Below are 6150 nucleotides of genomic sequence, written 5' to 3'. Positions count from 1 at the left end.
CCAGTACTTTATAGTTTGTCTATGGAGATGCATTGTGGGCCATAGAGAAAGCTCTTTAACTGAGACTTTTGGTTCTTTCTACTTCAGCTGCTGAACCTCAGAGGTCTTATGCTACGTTCTCACCTAAAGCAGCAAAGGCAGCAGGAGCAGCTGCTTTACATATAAAGTCAATGATTAACGTGCATCAAGGTGCAGCAAAACGTCCTGCAAAAGGTTGAGCAGCTGAAGAAGCGCGTCGTGAGCTTCTGAGTATCTGACGCACTTCAGAAGCAACAGCTGCTGGAGAAAAATTGAACTTTTGCTGCTTGACGCGCCACGTCTACCATTTAGAGAAGCTGATCTGGGAGCGGGCAGGGAGACAGACACATCGCTGCTGATGCAGATCGCTGTGATCACTCCGACGAAACATTTATTAACGCCTAGATTAACTTAAAATGCCGAAATCTGCCGTTAAAAACAGGCTCTCTTTCATTGTTCTGGTGCCTGTAGTTTGGATTACGGACATGAAAACCGATTACGGAAATGAAAACTGCCTCTTCGCGGTAGTGACTGCGCACCGCCGGTATGTGGGGGTCTGACAGAAATAATATTTGAAGGCAGGATGGTAATCTGGATGAACTGACAGCACAGATGAAGTTTTCAGGTGGATTTTATCACTTAAAAACATATTAAAACTACTTTATACCCACTGATCACAGCAAATATAGCTGCCATTTTTACAGGCAAAGAAAGGATAGGGTAGCTCCTCCCAACCAGCTAGAGCAGCAAAGCTGCGCATCAGAACTTAACTTGTACAAGCATCAAAAATGAAGCAGCATGCGCGTTTCTGCTGCTCTTGCTGCGTGCGGTCTGAACGTAGCATAAGAATGAATCAAAAGGGAAACGTGAGACTTCTGAGTGGAAAGATCAGGTGTCAAAGATGAAGGAAATCTTGCTGTATGTGACTTTTTTCTGATGTAGCAATATGGAGGTTACCAGAACAGGAAGTGTTTTGTCACTAAGGTGGTTCAGCAGCAACAATCATCTTGACGCTGCATCTTTACATCCCTTTAAACTGTTGTTTCTGTAGAAGAAGACAAAGTGTTCTGAGGTTACCAGATGATCCAAGTGCCACTTTTACTCATTTATCAGCTGATGGACTGTATTAACAGGAAGCTCATGCTTTTAGCAGCGCTCACCTAAGTTCTGTTCATTTTTTGTTGCCCTTAGTTTGGCAGGTTAAGAGGAAAACTATCTTACGGTCTTCTGTTTACTTTCTAAAGCTCCTGGGACAAATGGTTCTTCCCTTTGGTCCAGCTGTGACATGAGGTTGAGGTGAATCCATTTTTTGGCCTTAAAAAGCACAGAATGAACCTTATGGTAAAACATGTATTTTGAATGGATACATTTTTTGGCTTCAGCAGTGACTATAGAAGGAAATGAAGTTTTAAGGATCTATTGCTGAATTTCTAACTAAGCTGCCCAAACCACAGAGTATAGAAAACTAGATTAGCATTTAATGAAAGCGTCAGTAACTGTAGTCCAAGGATGTAACAGTCTGCTGTCGTTATGCAGAATGTTAGCTGTGTGACGATATTCTCTGATTTTAAACACAGGAAATCAAACAGACCCTGTCGAAGCTGTTAAATGTTTTCTGGTTTGTTTGCTTTGTTTCATTAAAATGTTCTTTGTTGTATATTGTCTGTTGTGGTTGTCATTTTAAAATATGAACCCTTGCTGTTTTCAATATTCTTTAAAATAAATTAAATAAAGAAAGGTCACATTTGCAGTCCTCAGTAAACAGAGAAGGCTTCATGTTTGGGACGGCGTAAATGTCAGGACGGCGGGGCGGAGGATTGGACACCTGCTGAGGTGGATCTGATGTCACATCAAGATGCATCGTGGGTAACATCCCACCAGGTAAAGCCACTGAGGCTTACAACCTAGAGAACATGGACCGTGCTGTGGAAAAGTGTTTTCACTCCTTATTTTGGTTCATTTCCAGCAGGAAAAATTTTTTTTCTTTTTTATTAGAGAAAAAAAGCCTTACAAACGATGATCTATGTGAGATGGTGTTTGTCCCTTAGGTTTAGTAACTAGTTGAGCTTAAACAGCAGCTGCCATTGATTCTTTGCTACCTTCAGTAATTTGGCCTCGCTCTCCTGAACATGTTTCAGGTTGAACTAGAGCATCTGATCTGGATTTCAGTCCAGATTTAGTCTCGCCTTCTTTACTGGGCGACTTAATTTTGCTTTCAAACATCACATTGCAAAAATGACCTAAAAATGAGTAAAAATGTCTTAAATTATTTGTATTTACCCTTAATATGAGCAGGTAAATAAGATGGAATGAGTATTTTTATAATATGTACTTTTAATTAGACAATATAATAGTTTATAATAAGTTTATAATATAATAAATAGTCTTGCTCCATTGGCAAAGTGTCTCACTTAGTTCCTTAATTCAAGAAAAAATGCACTTATATTATGAAAAAAAAACTTATTGAGATTTAGATTTTTTGCAGAGCAGTGTCCTAGCATTAGCTTGTAGTATTAGCGCAGCCAGCACCTGACATTGACATTTTCTTTTTTAAAAGATGATTGCTTATGTTTGCTGGCTGCTTCCAGCAGCAGTGAGGCGCTGCAGTGAGACTGAGTGTCTCTGATGTTTCAGCCCTGCTGCAGGAAGATGTCATTGTGCTTGTTTGTATCGCCTTTAAATAAAATAGTGTTTTAGACAAATATTTCTTTGGAATGATTGAAGTTATGTCGAAATCCCCACATTGACCTTTAAGTCATTTCCACTAGAAGACTTCCTATTAACAGCATTCTGCTCTGCCTCGTTAAATCTTAAACTCTGGCCTTAATTTAGTTAAGTCGGACTAGTTTTACTGTCTTCTTCTGCAGAGGTTCACCACTAAGGCGTGTTTTTTCCAACTTTACATGAAGTCTCTTAATTTGGTATAATTATGTTTCAAGGCTTAAGAATGTCTTTTCACCCTTTCCAGATTGAAAGTTGAAACTCTTGGGTTTTTTCATAATTTATTAATCCTTTATAGAGATTCTATTGAAATCATTTATATCTGCAGGTCCAGTAAACCTTTTTCACACCACTGGGCTGAGCAGCATCAGTGGAGAAAAGTCTGCCTCCCTCCTGAATCATCTTCTAAGAATTCCCCTTTGTAACAGTTCCTCCTCTCAGTTCTAAATTCATAGTCATGTTCCACATTCTTCTCTAAAATTGTTTTGAATATTAGCTAAAGATTCATGTAGTAGTCTGAACTCAGGACAAAATGGAGAAGTGAGCTTTTATCCTGGTTTTACTGGAGAACTGATCTATTTTATTATATCAACGTTGTTCTTTATTTCTGGTATGAGAAAGCTGACCTTTAATAACTTCAAAGAGTTCCAAATATTTACTGGAAGAGAGACAGAGGAACAGAGATTTCTACTTTCAGTATTACATGATGGAGGAACTTTGGCGCTGAGGGATTTCCCATAATAACAAGCATTACATTATTTATTATCCAGGTCATAGTCACTCCAAAAATGTAAAAAAAAAAAACGCAATCCACTAGAATTTAAAAAGCTTCCTGGATGGGAAGCGAAACGTCTTCAAACTTGGAAACCAAGTCCAGTAGATTTATTTGTTATTTTATAGAACACAACTAACAGTGTCTCTGTGGAACTTCATATTTATCCATTTACTTACATTTCCCTTTCCACGATGCTTGACCAATAAGAAATAATTACTAGAAGATGATGGAGATAAAACAGTTAACTGGTGAAAAATCAAATCAACAATATAAAAATTTAGCCCAGAAAAAGGCCGTAGGGAGGCGTTTATTCTAATATCAGCAGAACTTTGTGGACGGGGTTCAAGATACTCAGTCATGTCTGTAGCAGATAATCAATGTTAAGTTTATGATTATAAATCAATCATTTCTGCTTAAGAGTTACGTTTGAAGAAGGAATGATAAAATTATCCAAAAAGATATAAGGATTAATTTATGTTCTGAGTTACTATTTGCTTAATATTTGGGTTTCAAACATCTCCTCACTTTGAAACGACCAGAATTCAGTTTTAAGTTGTAAACATTGAAATTAACTTAAGTTTTCAGGTAGAACTACTGGAGCTGCCTCTCTTCTCAGCAGAAAAACAAGAGTGAAGTCTGGATTCCTGATTTCCTTACTAATGATTTAACAGATACTGCTTCCTGTGGAGATACTCAGTTTAGCCTGAACACAGAATCAGAGATGCTTTAAAAATTAGTCTTAGGGAGACAATTAGCTTTCTCACAAAACAACGGGCTGCAATAACGACTTAGAATGTTATTTTTTTCATCTAACAGAACAGCTGCCTTAATTAAATAATTTTATTCTTTCACAGAACCTTTTTCTTAATTTAATTTTGTGTTTTATTCTGTTGGATCTAAAAATAATAATTTTACCTGAGACAAAACAGATCAAATATGAATAAATCAAATATGTAGGATACAGAATCAGGAGAACTGAAGAAATATTCTAAAATTTGATGCATTTGATGCAAGTAGAGCAAAAACTTGACCTTTACCAAAAGGTACCTTTTAATTAATAAGTTTAGCAGAGAAAATGTGCATTTTCTGCAATTCTTCACATGTTTTAACTCATAAAGATGATGGTTGCCAAGTAGCACACCCAGCTGCTTTTATTATAACCAAGCTCTTTACAGGTAAGACATAAAACAGCATGGTGTAGACGCTGAGGCGGCGCCTTCCAAAAGGACTTTATTTCATAACATGGCAGTGTTAACAACCAATGCAGTACAGGTTATGTCTACAGGAACATTACATTAGTGACATTTCAAACATTAACTAAAGGAAATGAAAGTAAGGAAACAGTTAACATTCACTTTGATGTCAAGTCAACTTTATGCCACTGATGAGTAAAGATACACGGAGCAGCTCTGACTGCTGAACACTGATCATTTCCTTCCCTTTGACCCCTGACCTCCCACCTCTGATGGACTACAGTACATAATCATTTGAGTAAACCTTGTTGAAATCAGTATTGTAATGTTAAAAAAAACACTGATTATAACAGTAAAAACTGTCCCTTATAGAGGTAGTGGCTATGAGTCCAACAGAGGATGAAGGGAAAATTGCAAAATTATCTCCATTCATGTAGGAAACATTCTGATGAATAAATGAACCTTTGTTGTTAATAAACTAAGATGCTGGAGAAGATTCTCAGTCATTCCAAAAAAGTAAAAAAAATAAAATAAAACCACTGGACTTCTTTTCCAAGTTTGAAGACGTTTTGCTTCCCATCCAGGAAGCTTTTTTCAATTCAAAAGTGAAATTTTCAAAATTAATTGAATTTTGAATTGAAAAAGCTTCCTGGATGGGAAGCGAAACGGCTTTTAACTTGGAAAACAACGTCCAGTAGGTTTGTTTTTTTTTTACTTTTTTGCAATTAATACAGTAACATACAGACAAATTGAGATTTAGGAAAACAAAACAAAAAAATACAGAAAGCTTGTTTATTTACGTTGTGATTCATATTTTCCAGTAGGGGTAATTAAACTGCCGGTTCCTGAACAGAGACAATCAGGGAAAATCAGGCTGATCTGCTGAGACTGACTGGTGCATCAACATTTCGGAAACAAATGTGCAAGTTAAATCTGACAGAAACACACTCACTGTTGTAAGAAACAGAGCTGGATGATAAACTGCATTTCAGAAGGTTAAAAAAAAATGCATGTAAAGAAGAGCTTGCTTTGCTTTAGACACAGTTTGATAAAACAGCTCAACAACGTTTAGGGTTAGCACATCATAGCTGGCTGTGACATACTGTAAATATTTCCCTCCAGCTTTCCGTTTTATTTTTCCTGCATTTATTCAGCCACATTAGCTTCATTTATCGGTTTGCTCAAGAGTTTGTTTAGTTTTATTCAAATATTAGGAAAAGAAAAAGATTTATTCCATGTGAAAGCTGAGTTTCTTTGTGCCACAGAGCAACAATTCTTTAGAAAGTAAGATTCGAACTAAACGGGTCTGCTCAATATTAGGAAAACACCTGATTTTAATTTTTTAGAAGCAGATATCTACAGAACATTTTCATTGCTGACATTCTGACCTCTATCAGGTAAAAGGGCATCGAGTCACAGACTTTAGATGACATGAATTTGCAA

Source organism: Cyprinodon variegatus, unplaced genomic scaffold, assembly GCF_000732505.1.
Source record: "Cyprinodon variegatus isolate N-32 unplaced genomic scaffold, C_variegatus-1.0 Scaffold360, whole genome shotgun sequence".
Lineage (NCBI taxonomy): Eukaryota > Metazoa > Chordata > Actinopteri > Cyprinodontiformes > Cyprinodontidae > Cyprinodon > Cyprinodon variegatus.
This window is presented reverse-complemented; position numbering follows the sequence as displayed.